Source organism: Tachyglossus aculeatus, chromosome 18 (genome assembly GCF_015852505.1).
Source record: "Tachyglossus aculeatus isolate mTacAcu1 chromosome 18, mTacAcu1.pri, whole genome shotgun sequence".
Taxonomy (NCBI): Eukaryota; Metazoa; Chordata; class Mammalia; order Monotremata; family Tachyglossidae; genus Tachyglossus; species Tachyglossus aculeatus.
The window spans coordinates 21,252,114-21,270,154 of NC_052083.1; the positions used below are offsets into that span (position 1 = coordinate 21,252,114).

The window sequence follows — 18,041 nt, forward strand, 5'->3', positions numbered from 1 at the left end:
AAGTAGGAGGCCAATTCGTTGGGGTTGAGGGAAGGAGGAGGGGGAGGAATCGGGGGCCTGAGAAGGGAGTTGAATGTACAAAAGAGCTGGCGGAGGCGATGGGCATGGGTGTCAATAAGGGAGGAGAAATAGTTTTGTCTGGCAGAGGAGAGGGCTGAGTTAAGGCAGGAAAGGATAAACTTGTAGTGTGCGAGGTTGGCATGGTGTTTAGACTTTCGCCAGCAGTGTTGAGCAGCTCGAGCATAAGATCGAAGGAGGCGGACAGTGGCTGTGATCCAGGGCTGTGGGTTAGTGGTACGAGAGCGTCAGAGGGAAAGGGGAGCGAGTGAGTCTAGCTGAGTAGAAAGGGTAGAGTTGAGAGCAGTAATCTGATCATCAAGACTGGGTAGAGAGGAGAGGGCGGCAAGGTGGGGTGTGAGGCGCTCTGAAAGATGGATGGGGTCAAGAGAGCGGAGATCTCTGTGAGGGAGTAATATGGATTTACAGGGGAAAGGAGTGTGAGTGAGGATGCAGGTGAGAAGATTATGATCAGAGAGAAGGATTTCAGAGTTGGTGACGGTGGACACAGTGCAGCGATAGGAGATGATGAGGTCGAGGGTATGACCAAGTTGGTGAGTGGGTGAGGTGGGGTGGAGGAAGAGGTTGGCAGCGTCGAGGAGAGATAGAAGGCGGGTGGCAGAGGAGTCATCAGGGATATCCATGTGGATGTTGAAGTCTCCGAGGATCAGAGTGGGCATGGAGAAGGAGAGAAGGAAGGTGAGGAATGGGTCAAAGTCGCTAAAGAAGTTGAAAGTGGGGCCGGGAGGGCGGTGGATGATGGCTACAAGAATCTGGAGGGGGTGGTGGAGGCAAATAATGTGGGCTTCAAAGAAAGGGAAGGAAAGGGAAGGGGGAGGAGGGATAGTGCGAAAGCGACATTGGGGGGCGAGAAGGAAACCGACACCTCCTCCTTTTCCGGTGAGTCTGGGGGAGTGGGAGAAGAAGAGGCCTGCACTGCAGAGAGCAGCAGAAGAGACCGTGTCGTCTGGAGACAGCCATGTTTCAGTTAGGGCGAGGAGGAGTAGAGAGCTGGAAAGGAATAGGTCCAGGATGAAAGGGATCTTACTTAAAACGGAGCGGGGGTTCCAGAGGCCACACTTGGCAGCAACTGTCGAGGGAGGGGAGGGAGGCGGAAGGGTGCAAGGGGTGGGGAGGGTTTGGATTGGGATGAGTTGGCAGGGGCCTGGGCGGGGAGAGTGGAAAGGGGGGTGGCGATGGGAAAGGAGAACTGGGATGGGGGTAATATGCACCACTCAAATAGAAGTGGGACACCACTAGTCTTGGCATTTCAGAAGCTCTGAGGAGAAACAAAACTCGATATAAAGAAGATGATTCACTGAAAATATTTTAAAAGAAGACACCAAATTCTTCTTCATGCTCTACCAACAGCCTGCGGCAGAAATGGGAAGAGAAAATCACTCCTTGGCGACTGAGTTTCTTTTCTTAGGATGTTTTAAACTTCCGGAAATGCATCTTCTATTATTTATGTTATTCTTAATAATTTACCTGATAATGCTAATGGGAAATATCCTCATTATTCTGGTCACCACAGTGGATCACATTCTTCAAACATCAATGCACCTTGTTCTAAGGAATTTGTCCTTCCCATTAATGTGCTTTAATACCATCACAGTCCCTAAAATCCTTGTCATTCTCTCGACTGAGAATAAGAGTATTTCCTTTGATGGGTGCTTTGCCCAAAGGTTCTTCTTTCTTGTCTTTGGGGCTGGTGAATGTTTTCTGTTGGTGCAATGTCTAATGACCACTATCTGTCTGTCTGTAATCCACTGCACCACCCCATACTTATGAACCAATGCTTGTTTATCTACCTGGCTGGTGGTTCCTGGTGCTTGGGACTGATAGTAGCAATAATACAAATTATATGGATATTTAATTTTCCCTTCTGGAGACCTAATGGTATCGATCATTTATTCTGTGACACCCCTCCGGTGTTAGAGCTGGTGTGTGCAGATACTTATCTGTTAAATCTCTATGCACTAATGGGTACCATTTTGGTCATTATGGGCCCATTCCTTCTCATTCTTTTCTCCTATATCCATATCATTTCCACCATCCTGAAGCTGTCTTCTGCTGATGGAAGGAAGAAAGCCTTTTTACTTGCCCCTCCCATCTCACTGTGGTCACTCTGTTCTACAGTGCAGCTATTTTAACTTATTTGTGGCCCAAAACTGGCTATTCAGTGAAAAGCAAGAAACTGCTGATGCTCTCACATATTCTCCTGACTCCCTGTGGACTCTCCTGATCTACAGCCTACAGAACAGTGAGGTGAAAGAGGTCTTGAGGAGAACATTGTGCCAGAAGACATGTTTTAGAGACTAAACGTTGACTCTACTTCTTCGTCAATTTTAACCCTGAGGTTAGCAGTCTTATATTGATTGAATTCAGCTAAAACTATACATGGCATGAAGATTCTTAAATCAAACTCACTTTCATAAGCAATGAAGTAATTTTTTTGTTCTTCCCTTAGGTATATTCATTTGTTAATAGAATTGAAAATAATCTTATAGATAATAGCTTATTATATCTATGATCATACTGCCATTGGTGAATAAGCTTTGTTGAGAAAAACAGTAATTTTCAGGTATCATTTAACAAATAATGCAACTAATAGTAACTGTTGCACTTGTTAATCAATCAATCAATCAATCAATCGTATTTATTGAGCGCTTACTATGTGCAGAGCACTGTACTAAGCGCTTGGAAAGTACAAATTGGCATCACATAGAGACAGTCCCTACCCGATAGTGGGCTCACAGTCTAAAAGGGGGAGACAGAGAACAGAACCAAACATACCAACAAAATAAGATAAGTAGGATAGAAATGTACAAGTAAAATAAATAAATAAATAAATAAACAGAGTAATAAATATGTACAACCATATATACATATATACAGGTGCTGTGGGGAGGGGAAGGCGGTAAGGCAGGGGGGATGGAGAGGGGGACGAGGGGGAGAGGAAAGAAGGGGCTCAATCTGGGAAGGCCTCCTGGAGGAGGTGAGCTCTCAGCAGGGCCTTGAAGGGAGGAAGAGAGCTAGCTTGGCGGATGGGCAGAGGGAGGGCATTCCAGGCCCGGGGGATGACGTGGGCCGGGGGTCGATGGCGGGACAGGCGAGAGCGAGGTACAGTGAGGAGATTAGTGGTGGAGGAGCGGAGGGTGCGGGCTGGGCAGTAGAAGGAGAGAAGGGAGGTGAGGTAGGAGGGGGCGAGGTGATGGAGAGCCTTGAAGCCCAGGGTGAGGAGTTTCTGCCTGATGCGCAGATTGATCGGTAGCCATTGGAGGTTTTTGAGGAGGGGAGTGATATGTCCAGAGCGTTTCTGGACAAAGATAATCCGGGCAGCAGCATGAAGTATGGATTGAAGTGGAGAGAGACACGAGGATGGGAGATCAGAGAGAAGGCTAGTGCAGTAGTCCAGACGGGATAGGATGAGAGCTTGAATTAGCAGGGTAGCGGTTTGGATGGAGAGGAAAGGGCGGATCTTGGCAATGTTGCGGAGCTGAGACCGGCAGGTTTTGGTGACGGCTTGGATGTGAGGGGTGAATGAGAGAGCGGAGTCGAGGATGACACCAAGGTTGCGGGCTTGTGAGACGGGAAGGATGGTAGTGCCGTCAACAGAGATGGGAAAGTCAGGGAGAGGACAAGGTTTGGGAGGGAAGACAAGGAGCTCAGTCTTCGAGTTTGTTGAGCACTTACTATGTGCCAAACACTATTTTAAGCATTGAGATAGATACAAGGCTAGACATAAAAAGGCCAAATATGAAAATATTTTCGATGGGCTAACAAAAATGCTTTTTAATTGCTACATTGTAATATTTATGACAGAAAAAAGCCAACACCATCGATGGTATTTATTGAGCACTTACTGTGTGCAGAGCACTGTACAGAAGATGATTCCACAGAATGTCTTGAATGGTTCTTGGGGTGGTAAAAGTTAATTCAAGGGAGCATATGGATTACCCTTGCAACATGATATCATCTTATTGAAAATGCTTAAGGGAAATTCTTGTTCCGAATGATTGCATCCGATTTCATTGAGTTTTCTGAGTTATTGTTGGAACCAGACTAGATCATTGATTGCAGGTCTAATAGACCTCTTGGTTAATGGGTCCGGGCAGGGCTATTTAGGCTGTGGTTCCATGGGTTTGGGGATTCAGATTGGACAAGGAGAGCCACCAGGCCATTGTATTTCTGGAAATAACCTTTCCCCTTTGGGAATATGGAATCACACTGGATTCTCAAGGGATCTTGAGAATCTTAATTTGTACTTCCCAAGCGCTTAGTACAGTGCTCTGCACACAGTAAGCGCTCAATAAATACGATTGATTGAGTGATTGATTGATCTTGAGCTGAGTGATGATAATAAAGGTCCAAACCTTCAGAACCCATTCTATTTCAAGGTCCAGGGACCTCAATCTCTAAACTGAATCCCACTGGTAAGGGCAGAACAGAACCCTTTATTCTTCCTCTGAGACAGAAATGGTTTCCAAACATCCCTTTATCTCCCTTTTCTGGCTCTGGTTTGGGCACTGAAATTCAAGCAAGGCCAGGAAAAGACCCACCTGAAGTAAAGGAGACTAAATCATCTGCTTTCCCAGGTGAACACACAAATGACTAGATCCAGTAGAATAAATGGGACAAGTGTTGGGGAAGTTGCTTCCCTGAAGTTTCTTACCCATTTACATTAGAAATGTAAATTACATTAGTAATGTACATTTACATTAGAAATGTAATTACATTAGTTGCTTCCCTGAAGTTTCTTACCCATTAGAAGGTATCATCCCCATTGTGGGTCAAACTGGGAGTAGAGTCTCCCAGTAACCAGAGAAGTAGTGTGGCTCAGTGGAAAGAGCACGGGCTTTGGAATCAGAGGTCATGGGTTCATATCCCATCTCTGGCAATTGTCAGCTGTGTTACATTGAGCAAGTCACTTCACTTTTCTGGGCCTCAGTTCCCTCATCTGTAAAATGGGGATTAAGACTGTGAGCCCACCGTGGGACAACCTGATCAGCTTGTAACCTCCCCAGTGCTTATAACAGTGCTTTGCACATAGTAAGCGCTTAATAAATGCCATAAAAAACCCTAAGATTCGAAGCATGTACAGTGTTCCTGAGATCAGAGTGCTGGGAAAGTGGAGTAACTGTTCCAGAACTCTTACTAAGGGGAAGGCAGAATGGACAAGCAGTTCATAGATGTCATCAGCTCTCTGTAGCCACCAACTCTGGGGCCAACATTTGTGCATGTATGGTCCTCATGGTGAGTTCATGAGCCAATTTGAGGGAGTTAATTTCACCTATTTCTCGGGGGGCTCCTGTGGTAAGGCACTATTGTCTATGCATCTTACTGCCTTTTCTTATTGACAGATGGGTTATCTTAAGAATGCCAACTTCCTTACCAGAGGCGGCTATGCATCAACCCTTCTGTTCCACAACAGAGTCATCCATTTTCCCATGAACCCATGACCCATCATACCACTTCTCCCCCACTTCTAGTTGTGAAGAGTAGAATTAATTAGGCCTGGTGTTGGAGAGATCACCCTTGGTGTGTTTAGGTTTTTAAGGTCTCTATTCTATCCTCTCCCCCTCGTCCCCCTCTCCATCGCCCCCGCCTTACCTCCTTCCCTTCCCCACAGCACCTGTATATATGTATATATGTTTGTACATATTTATTACTCTATTTATTTATTTATTTATTTTACTTGTACATATCTAGTCTATTTTATTTTGTTAATATGTTTGGTTTTGTTCTCTGTCTCCCCTTTCTAGACTGCGAGCCCACTGTTGGGTAGGGACTGTCTCTATATATTGCCAACTTGTACTTCCCAAGCGCTTAGTACAGTGCTCTGCACACAGTAAGCGATCAATAAATATGATTGATTGATTGACTGATCCAAGGTTTATGCTGGGGTGGATTATGATGGAGAAAGACCAATCAGGAGACACCACTAAAGAAAATGTCTCAGCAGTTCAAGGGTAAAAGGCTGGGACCATGCCCAACCTAATTAACTTGTATCCACTTCAGCACCTGGCACAATTAAGCCCTTAACAAACTTTAAAAGAAACTCACTAACACTGCTAGTCCTCTGAAACGTCAATTCCAGATGTGCCAAATCTGGGCTCCTCCCCCTTCACTGCCTCCAGCTTTGGAGATTGGGTTCTTGCACTTTTATTGCAGCTGAGTAAAGAATCAATCGCTAATATATACTGAGCACTTATTGGGGTCGAGCCCTGAACTAAGCCCTTCAGAGACTTCAGTAAAATTAATAGATATGATCTCTCCCATTAAGGTGCTTACCAAAGTGGGGGGTGGGGGGGGGGGGTGGGGTGTAAAGAGGGGAGAGAAGGAAACTCTTCCATAACCTCCCCAGATCCTTCTGTTCAAATTTAAAGATGGCATTATTTATGTTACTTTACAGAAGTCTGCTTCTCCCACCCATAGTCACAGGAGTATTGGGAGTGTTGTTGCTGAGACTACTAGGTGAGTAAGTTATCTCCCTTGCTCAGCCAAGGGGATCCTGGGAGACAAAAACCTACTTTTACTGTTAAATCATTTCAGGACTTAGACGATTCACTCTGCTATCTCAAAGCACTACTAGGGTACAGGGTTAATCGACCCATGGTGTATGATGTCTATGGAATTGGGGCCATGGAAGTTTTCAAAAATCCTCCTTTTCCCAACTGATGCAATTATTTTAATCTATGGCTCTAATGGGAAGAAAATGAATCTGATAATGATTTGTATTGTGTTGCAGCTAGTGCAAGTTTAATAAATGGAAATCAATATCATTTACTGAGCCCTTACTATGTTCAGAGCACTGTATTAAGCGCTTGGGAAAGTACAATACAACAGAGTTGGTAGACACATTCCCTACCCACAGTGAGCTTACAGTCCTAGAAAACAAAGTGATATCTAATATCTATTCTTGTTTTTCTCAGAGCAAAATTGGTTAGTACTGATTTTTTTTAAGCACTTACTATGTTCCAGTAATAAACACCGGGGTAGATACAAGGCTGGACATAGTCCATGTCCCATAAGAGGCTCTCAGTCTTAACTCCCATTTTACGGATGAGGTAACTGAGTCACAGAGAAGTTAAGTAACTTGCCCAAGGTCACATAGTAGACAAGTGGTGGAGATAGGTTAAGAACAAAGGTCCTTCTGACTCCCAGGCCTAATTAGTCAATCGCTAATATATACTGAGCACTTATTGGGGTCGAGCCCTGAACTAAACCCTTCAGAGACTTCAGTAAAATTAATAGATATGATCTCTCCCATTAAGGTGCTTACCAAAGTGGGGGGTGAGGGGGGGGGTGGGGTGTAAAGAGGGGAGAGAAGGAAACTCTTCCATAACCTCCCCAGATCCTTCTGTTCAAATTTAAAGATGGCATTATTTATGTTACTTTACAGAAGTCTGCTTCTCCCACCCATAGTCACAGGAATATTGGGAGTGTTGTTGCTGAGACTACTAGGTGAGTAAGTTATCTCCCTTGCTCAGCCAAGGGGATCCTGGGAGACAAAAACCTACTTTTACTGTTAAATCATTTCAGGACTTAGACGATTCACTCTGCTATCTCAAAGCACTACTAGGGTACAGGGTTAATCGACCCATGGTGTATGATCTCTCCACTAAGGCAAGCTGCTTCTTGCCACACACACTCATAGTTTGTTTACCTCCTATAATTTTTTCAAATTTCTGTGTAAGAGACTCAAGAAAAACAGACACAAAAATATTTACATAAAAGTGACAAAAGCCAGTCTATTTAAAAATAGATTCACTAATTGTTTAAATTAATTTGCCAATTCAATTTTTTAAAGGATTTTTCTGGTGGTAATCTGTACTTTCCTTTAATGTCAAACCTATCTAAGAGGGATTTGCCAATGCCAATTCAGTAAATATTACTCCAGTCATAGACCACAAGTCTTGATGTAAGCATCTTCACTTGATTGACTTGTCCCATCCTATCTCACCTCCCTTCTCTCCTTCTACAACCCAGCCCTCACACCTCACTCCTCTAGTGCTAACCTTCTCACTGTGCCTCGATCTCATCTGTCTCACTGCCAACCCCTAGCCCAAGTCTTGCCTCTGGCCTGGTTGCCCTCCCTCCTCTAATCCGACAGGCAACAACTCTCCCCCATTTCAAAGCCACATTGAAGGTACATCTGCTCCGAGACTAAGCCTCGTTTTCCTCATCTCCCACTCCCTTCTGCCTTGTTCTGACTTGTTCCCTTTGCTCTTTCTCATTCCCGGCCTCAAAGCACATATGTACATATCTGTAACTTGATTTATCCCTTTGATTCCCTCCCTCCCAGCCCTACAGCACTTATGTACATATCTGTAATTTTATTTACTTGCATTTATGTCTCTCTTCCCCACTGTACACTGTGAGCTCCTTGTGGGCAGGGAATGACACTGTTTATTGTATTGTATTTTACCAAGGACTTAGTTCAGTGTTCTCTACAACGTGCACATTAAATATGACTGAATGAATGAATGCAATTGACAGATGACATTCAAGATGTTTGCAGCCTCCAGGACTCTCCCCTAACTCTGTCTCTTGTAGGGGGCCTGGCGTCCACTCCTAACCTCTAGGCAAAAAGGCAGTTGAGGTGCAAAAGCAACACAGTGGTCCCTAGGACCCCTAGGCAGTGACTTTCAGTCAAGCAGACTCCTCCATCATATATGAAAAGGCAAACTTCTAGAAAGACCCTGCTTGAGTGATCACATTCTAAAGCTTTTCAGTCCTTGGATGGGGACGAAGCAGACTTCTCTTTGGTTGGCTGGAAAATGAGGTGATTTTGTAAACTGTAGTAAAAAAACAAGAGGATTCTATAAGTTCCTTGAAAACAAGTATAATTTCTATCACTTCTACTATCCTCTCCCAAATGCTTAGGATAGTGCTTGGCACAGAGCAGTGAAAAGCAGCATGGTTTAGTGGAAAGAACATGGGCCTGAGCATCAGAGGACATTGCTTCTAATCTTGTATCCCTGACTTGTCTGCTGAATGATTACTTAACTTCTCTGTACCTCAGGTATTACATCTGTAGAACTAGGGATTAAATCTTACTCCCTCCTACTTGGACTGTCACTATCCTGTATCTCCCCTTGGGGCTTAGTACAATGTTTGGCACACCATAAGTACCTAACAAATTCCACAGTTTTAATGATCAATAAAGTATTGTTTGACATTTCCAATTTGTTTTTCATTTTACTAGTACATATCTATTCTATTTATTTTATTTTGTTAATATGTTTGGTTTTGTTCTCTGTCTCCCCCTTCTAGACTGTGAGCCCACTGTTGGGTAAGGACTGTCTCTATATAACGCAACTTGTACTTCCCAAGCGCTTAGTACAGTGCTCTGCACACAGTAAGTGCTCAATAAATACGATTGATTGATTGATTGATTTTGTCTTATGTAGATTCCCAGTAAAAATAATAATGATAATGGTATTTGTTAAGCGCTTACTATGTGCAAAGTACTGTTCTAAGCGCTGGGGGGATATACGGTGATCAGGTTGTCCCACGTGGGGCTCACAATCTTAATCCCCATTTTACAGATGAGGGAACAGAGAAGTTATGTGACTTGCCCAAAGTCACACAGCTGACAATCGGCGGAGCCGGGATTTGAACCCATGATCACTGACTCCAAAGCCCGGGCTCTTTCCACTGAGCCACGCTGCTTCTCTTGAGCCACACTGCTTCAAAAACCAGTATATTGGTTGTTGAAGGCAGAGGAGGCTTGGTCTTGATTCAATTTTCCAATCCCTTTATTTTGTGGCCTAAGAAACTAGATTGAAATGATCCTAAGTGACGGAACTTCTTTACCTATATGCACAGTATACATAAATCTTAAGGAGACATCATTTCATGTGAAATACATAGATTTCATTGCAGATTTCTCCTATGTTTCAGAATATGCACAATTCCTGTCAATCATAAAATCATTACCAGGAGGATAATTCTCAAGCTAACCTACATACTGTGTCTTGTCCCATCCCTCCCTCCCTCTGAAGTTTGCCTATGTCCTTCCTTCTTCCTGGAACTCCCCTCTTTCTCATCTCCTCCAGGAAGTCTTCCCTGATTAATTTACCTCCCACACCACCGGTGTTATGCCCACAACTGCTTTCTCAGCCCTTTGCACCAACCTTGCATTTATATACTCTAAATCAATCAGTCAATTGTTTAATTGACTTTACTGAGCACTGTACTGTATGCAGAGAATTGTCTGTATGCACAGCACTGTATTAAGCACTTGGGGGAGAACAATACAACAGAGTTAGAAAACATGTTCTCTAAACCACATGAAGTACTTGAATGCATGCCCAACTCCTAAGAACTTTTAAGGAACTCACTTTCCTCTTTCCTCCTACCTGCAAATTATCTTGGTGTCTGTGGAAAGAGCATGGGCTTGGAAGTCAGAGGTCTTGGGTTCTAATCCCGGCTCCAGCACTTGTCAGCTGTGTGCCTTTGGGTAAGTCACTTAACTTCTCTGTGCCTCAATTACCTCATTTGTAAAATGGGGATTAAGACTGTGAGCCCCATGTGGGACAACCTGATCACCTTGTACCCCACCCAGCACTTAGAACACTGCTTCACACATAGAAAGCGCTTAAGAAATATTAAGCGCTTAGAACAGTGCTCTGCACACAGTAAGCACTCAATGAATACAATTGAATGAATGTCTCTTTCCCTAGATTATATGCTCTTTAAGGTCAGAGATGATGTCTAGTAACTCTTTATTATAAGCACTTATTACAATGATCTCCGCACTGTTGGTGTTAATTAAAACTTGATAGATTGAGTAAGGAACACAATCTCCTTTCCTCCTTTTGGGTTACAGAAGTCAGAACACTCTTTCTGCTGTGAGGAAGTGATCCGATTTAAGCTCCGTGAGGCAGGGACTGTGTCTGCAAACTTGACTGTCTTATTCTCTCCGAAGTGTTTAATACAATGCTCTGAACACAGAAAGCACAGAATAAATACCATTGACTCCCAAAGTCTTTGCTTCCTAATCATTACTGGTACTGCTCTAAATGGTTGTTTAGCTTATTGAAGGTGTTTCCCAAAATTTGTAACAAATTACCATAAGGGGCTTTTAACTGAGAAAATTTAGAACCTAGAAATTAGCTCTTTTTTGTTCTTCTTTTTATGGTATTTGTTAAGTGTCTACTATGTGCCAGATACTGTACTAACCTCTGGTTTTGATAAAAGCTAATCAATTTGAACGCAGTCCATTGTCTCATATGGTGCTTACAATCTTAATCCCCATTTTACAGATAAGGAAACTGAGGCACATACATTTAAGTGACTTGACCAAGATCACACAACCGGTAAGTAGTGGAGTAGGGATTAGAACCCAAATCTTTCTGATTTGGCTATTCTCTATCCACTAGGGCCATGCTACTTTGTTTAGATAGATGATAAATAATAATTATTATGGTATTTGTTAAAGTGCTTACTATGTGCCAGGAACTGTTCCAAGTGCTGGGGTGGATAGAAGCATATCAGGATGGACACAGTCCCTGTCCTAATTTGAGCTCACATCATTTTGAGGTGGTTGATTAAGAAACCTTGGCAACTCCACTCCACGCTGTGTGAGATTTATCTGAGGAGTAATTCAGATTTCTTTGTTTAATACAGAAACTCCTTTTTAGCAAAAAAGACCCTATCCCTTGAGATTGTGGAGAAATTGCGAGATTCTGCAGGTGATTATTCTCAGCCCCTGGGTGATCTACAGAGCAATTAAATAGTGTTTTTCACTTCTTGAAGTTTCACAGGTGACCCAGAGGAATTGAAGGTCTCAATCCCCAAACACCACTAATTCGAATATAAACATTCCTCTGCTACCTAGTGCAATGCTTTCTGAGCCTTAAGTGATAAGTCTTTTCATATTCAACATCTTGTCATCGAACTCTTGGAATTTTATTCTTGAAAAATGTTGAATTTTGTGAAGTTGACTCTCCTTCAGCCTTCTCTTCCTCTGCCTCCCTATCTGGAAATTAGGATGAGATTATGTAAATCCTAAGGGATCAGCTCTTCTGGAGTTTATGCTGTCAGGGTGCAGGAATAGGGGCGAAAGGGTAGGCTCATTCTTAGGCCCAGGGCTGCTTTGACTTGAGGAGGATAAAGGTCCCTTTCCCCTCTTCATCTGGGAAAAACTCAGTGACTTGTCCTTCCACCTCCTCAGTCAATCAATCATTGGCATTTATGGTATGCTTATTGTTTGTAGGGCATTGAACTAAGCTCTAGGGACAGTGCAATACAATAGAGTTGGTCCCAGCCAAGAAGGTATAAGCAGCTAACAGTGTCCATTCCTGTTAATGGTTAAGAAGTGTTAGCTTTTTCCAGACACTTCCACAGGTATAGATGTTGTCCCAAAAACCTTCTCATCAAAGAAAAGGAGAACTGAGTTTGCAAAAGATTACTGTTGATCTAATCTTCTAGATTCATTTACAAATCAGTTAGATGTTTTTTCCTCTGTGTCTATTGGCTACAGGCTTCTCTGACTGCATTCATCACTATTAGGATTTTTAATTTCGATCAGAAAAGTGTATAATTTAAATTAAGATAGGCACTAAATTATAAGGCAAAGCCTTTTACAGATGATATTCTATTCTGCTACTGTGTAATTTATATCATAGTAAAAGTTTTCCTAAAATAATCATGGTCTTCCCACGCGTTCTTTCACTGAAATAGCTCATAAATGTGCCAAGCTCAGTTTAGGAGGAAATCATTTTCCTTTCGTTCAGTTTTGGTAGTGATGGTGCATCAAGATTTTTCTTAATGGATTGATCGTTATAACTATTTAGAAAATCATCTGGAGGAAAATATTCAAAGATGTAGTTGTTGAAAAGTGTAGACTGCTGCTTGTTTTTATACTTTAAGGAAGGAATTTCTGAGTTTGTTAACATGGGTACAATGGAAAATGGTCTTCTTCAAGAGAAGATTTTCAGGTTAATTTTCTGTTCCATTTGATTTCTAGACTTCACATCATCCTTAATATTTGGAAATAGTCTACCTTCATTAGCTACTAAACTTTTCGAACAAAGAAGAAAGCTTTCAAAGAAGTGGAATGTTTAGGAGACAGAGAAGAGATTCTGACTTTTAAATGGAGGTCTATAATGAAGAAAAATGGGAGATGGAGACAAAATTGAAACAAAATAATTTTATGAGTATGACAGAGAAATTCCCCATTGAAGTGTATTTGAGAATTTGGTGGAGGAGCTGCTACAGGTAATATGTGTAATGGGGAGAAATGAAATCATAAAGATGAAGGAAATGAAGTAAATGATGGAGAGGGCCAGCAATGAGGATGAGTTGGCTCTGCAGGAAAGTAGAGAGTAGGAGTAGTGTGTATTGGTGCTTTGGAAGAAATGTTCTTTAAGTGAACTAAGAATTACTGTGAGAGGGAACCATTCAGTAAGTCCTGGCTCAATGGGAGAGCTGAAGGCCTGAAACTCAGACCAGTGACTTAGTGGCTATCATCTTCAGGCAGTGGTTGAAAGTCAGTCAGTCAACTGAGTGTACTGAGGACCTATTTTGTGCAACACTCTATACTAAGCACTGAGTCTAGTATAATAGAATTAGTAGTTGTGTCATCCATCCAATAGGAGCTTATAATGTAGAAGGGAAGATAGATGAATAGGATTTAGAAAAGTGGATAATGGTTAGTGCCTACCTAAAATTAGTGCTTACCTAATTTTGTATGTAAAATATATAACAAGTATTATGGGTAATTGATTGCTGCAAAAGTCTTGAAGTGGTAGTTGGGGCAATCATAGATTATGAGCCCGATGTGGAACAGGAACTAGTTCCTTCTGCTTGTCTTTTATCTATCCAGGAGCATGGCACATTGCTAGGAACATAGCAAGTGCTTAACATTCTTATTCTCATTTTTATTATCATTAACATCATCATTATATGGGTAGATGACAAACTGATGAGAAAGATCTTTTGAATAAACCTTTATGTATGAGGTATAATTTCAGAAGGGCTCTTAAGATAGAGGCATATGTGATCTGGCCAATATGATGGGGAAGAGATTTCCAGGGAAAGAGGTCTTAAAAAGTTCTTCATGTTCTCAAGTTTTTCCAATCTTTGGTTTCAACAGAAATTCTACTATGGGAGTCCAAGCACTGCAAGGCTGATGATGTAGTTCATTTTTTTCCCACGTAACAGGACAGTAAATGGCCAACAGAAATCACACTGCTCTGAGTGAGTTCATTCTGTCTGGATTAAAGAGTGATCCACAGTTACAGATCCCCCTTTTCATGCTGTTCCTCCTCATCTATGTGGTCACTCTTCTGGGAAATCTGCTCATCATTTTAGTCATTAGGGTAAGTATGCAACTTCACACACCCATGTACTTTTTCCTTAGACATCTGTCTTTTTCTGACTTAGGTTATTCATTGTCCATCACCCCTAAAATGCTGGCAAATTTCTTAGTGGACAAGAAAACCATTTCTTACCCAGGATGTGTGGTCCAGCTCTCTGCTGTAGCTACATTTGGGACAATGGAGTATTGTCTTCTGACAGTATTGGCGTATGATCAGTGATGGCATATGACTGCTATGGGGTAGCAATCTGTAAACCCCTCTTATACGTACTCTGCTTGCCTCAGAGACTGTGTGATTTACTGGTTACTGCTTACTACATGGCGAGCTGCCTGGATACTGTGGTCCACACAGCTAATGCATTTAGTTTAACCTTCTGTGGACCTCCTGAAATTAATCACTTCTACTGTGACCTCCCCCCATTGTTGAAGCTGTCCTGTTCAGACCCCAGGCTTGCCGAATTCCTTACTGCTGCTTCTGTAGCCATCATTATGCTGGTTACAGTTCTAACAACACTAATATCGTATGTGTACATCCTGCTGGCTATTCGTACAATACAGTCCTCTGGAGGAAGGCAAAAAGCCTTCTACACATGTGCCTCTCATCTAATGATGGTCACTTTATTCTATGATACTACAATGTTCATTTATCTTCTACCTAGTTCCAGCTTCTCAATGGATCAGTAAAAACTGGTGTCCGTGTGTTATATGATATTGATTTCAATGCTGAACCCAATGATCTATAGTCTGAGGAACAAAGATGTGAAAGATGTCCTATGGGAATTAGTTGGCTAATTCTGACATTACTCTCCCAAGTGTTTAGGACAGTGCTCTGCAAAACGTATGTGTTCAATATATACCACTGATTGATTTTAAATGTCAAGAATCACACACTAGAGTGGTATTTATTCATACCAGTCAGTTCATAACAGTAAACAGGATTTTTGCATTTTATATCTATCCTGTTTTAATGTGAGGGTTGTGCTCTTATCAGGCAGAAAGTCCTCACCCTCGGCTTCAAGGCTCCCTATCACCTCGCCCCCTCCTACCTCACTTCCCTTCTCTCCTTCTACAGCCCAGCCCGCACCCACACTCCTCTGCTGCTAATCTCCTCATCGTGCCTCGTTCTTGCCTGTCCTGCCATCGACCCCCGGCCCACGAAATCCCCCTGGCCTGGAATGCCCTCCCTCCCCACATCCGCCAAGCTAGCTCTCTTCCTCCCTTCAAGGCCCTACTGAGAGCTTACCTCCTCCAGGAGGCCTTCCCAGACTGAGCCCCCTCCTTCCTCTCCCCCTCCTCCCCCTCTCCATCCCCCCACCTTACCTCCTTCCTTTCCCCACAGCACCTGTACATATGTATATATGTTTGTACGTATTTATTACTGCATTTATTTATTGATTTTACTTGTACATATCTGTTCTATTTATTTTATTTTGTTAATATGTTTTATTTTGTTCTCTGTCTCCCCCTTCTAGACTGTGAGCCTACTGTTGGGTAGGGACCATCTCTATATGTTGCCAACTTGTACTTCCCAAACGCTTAGTATGGTGCTCTGCACACAGCGCTCAATAAATATGATTGATTGATTGATTTGTTGAGGAGAACTCGTGCTGTGGCATGTGCTGCACTACACTGTAAGCTTGTAGTGGGCAGGGAATGTGTCTCTTATATTGTACACCCCCAAGTGCTGAGTAGAGTGCTCTGCATACAATAAATGCTCAATAAATATGATTGACTGACTGACTCATTCTGCAGGTATGCTCACAGCCCTTATCTTTTTATACATCAAGCTGTTTCCAGCCAGGCCCTGTTTTCAGAGATTGTTCTGCTTGCTTTGACTTGCTCCCCTTATTAATCTCCCCTCCCAGTCCCACAGTGCTTATGTACAAATCTGTTATTTACTTGTTCATATCAATGTCTGTCTCCCCCTATAGACTGTAAGGTCGTTGGAGACAGGGACTATGTCTATTGTTGTATAGTACTCTCTCGAGGGCTTAGTACAGTGCTCTGCACAGAATAAGTTCTCAATAAAATGACTTACTGACTGACTGAACGATGTCTATGACAAACTGTCACAGGAACTGGGGCCATGGAACTATTCAAAAATCCTCTTAGCTTTTTCCAAATAGTGCAATTATTTTAATCTATGGATCTAGTGAGGGGAAAATGGGTCTGATATTGATCTGAAATGTGTTGTGGCTAGTGCAAGATTAATAAATTGAATCAATCAGTGCTATTTATTGAGCCATTACTATGTGCCGAGCACTGTATTAAGAATTACGGAGAGTATAATAAAACAATGTTGGTAGTCACAGTCTCCGCCCACAGTGAGCTAACACTCTAGGAAAACAAATGTCTGACATCTTTATTTTGTTTTTACAAGAGTAAAATTCGTTGGTACTGATTTTTTAATGATATTTGTTAAGCACTTACTTTCTACCATGCATTGTACCAAGGGCTGGAGTAGCTATAAGGTTGGACACAGTCCATGTGCCACATGGGGCTCACAACTTTAATTCCCATTTTACAGGTGAGGTAACTGAGTCAAAGAGAAGCTAAGTAACTTTACCAAGGTCACACAGGCTACAGGTGGTGGCAAATCTGGGATAAGAGCACAGGACCTTCTGAATCCCAGTCCCACACTCCATCCACAAAGACATGCTGCTTTCCTCCTAATGGTAATAGGCCACACTCTCTCTGATATTCAATCCATAGTCAATCAATCCCACACTCATATTCAATCTATATTCAGTTCATCACTAAATCTTGTCAGTTCTGCCTTCACAAAATCGATAAAATCCGCCCTTTCCTCTCCATCCATATTGCTACAAAGTTAATCCAGTTACTTGCCCTTTCCCTCCTTGCTGACCTCCCAGCCTCCAGTCCAAACTACATTCTGCTGCCTCAATCATTTCTCTACAGAAACATTCGGGACATGTTTCTCTACTCCTCAAGAAACTCCAGTATTTTCCAAGCCACCTCCGTATCAAAACAAAACTCCTCACCATTGGTTTCAAAACATTCAATCACCTGTCGCTTTTAAGGTAGGAACTCACCTCGGTACTCTCTTACTACAACACAAACCACACACTTTGCTCCTCTAATGCTCACCTTCTCACTGTACCTCATTTCATCTATTGCACTATTGATCTCTCACCCAAGTACTGCCTCTGGCTTGGAATGCCCTCCCTCTTCAAACCCGACATCCAATTATGCTGCCCCTTTCAAAGCTTTAGTAAAGGCACATCTCCTCCAAGAGACCTTCCCTGACTAAGCCCTCCTTTTCTCTTCACCCACTCTCTTGTGTGCCCCCCGATATACGCCCTTTATTTCTCCCCCCTCCCAGCACCACAGCACTTATGTCCATATCTGTAATTTATTTATTTATATTAAAGTCTGTTTCCCCCTCTAAACTGTGAGCTCAATGTGGGCAGGAAACGTGTCTGATAATTGTTGTACTGTACCCTCCCAAGTGCTTAGTGCCACACTTTGCACACAGTAAGAGCTTGATACATGCAATTAAATGAATGAATGATAGTTTGTCTGCCTCCCATAATTCCTTCAAATTTCTATGCAAAAGATCCAAGGAAAACAGACACAGAAGACAACAAAAAACATTTAGATGAAAGTGATAAAAGCAAGACGACTTAAAAAC

The 18,041-nt window shown here is 42.5% G+C and overlaps 1 pseudogene; it reads left to right on the forward strand.

Moving 5' to 3' along the window:
• Window positions 1–14,240: 14,240 nt before the first annotated feature.
• LOC119940037 lies at window positions 14,241–15,181 on the forward strand (annotated as a pseudogene).
• The last annotated feature ends 2,860 nt before the right edge of the window (window positions 15,182–18,041 follow it).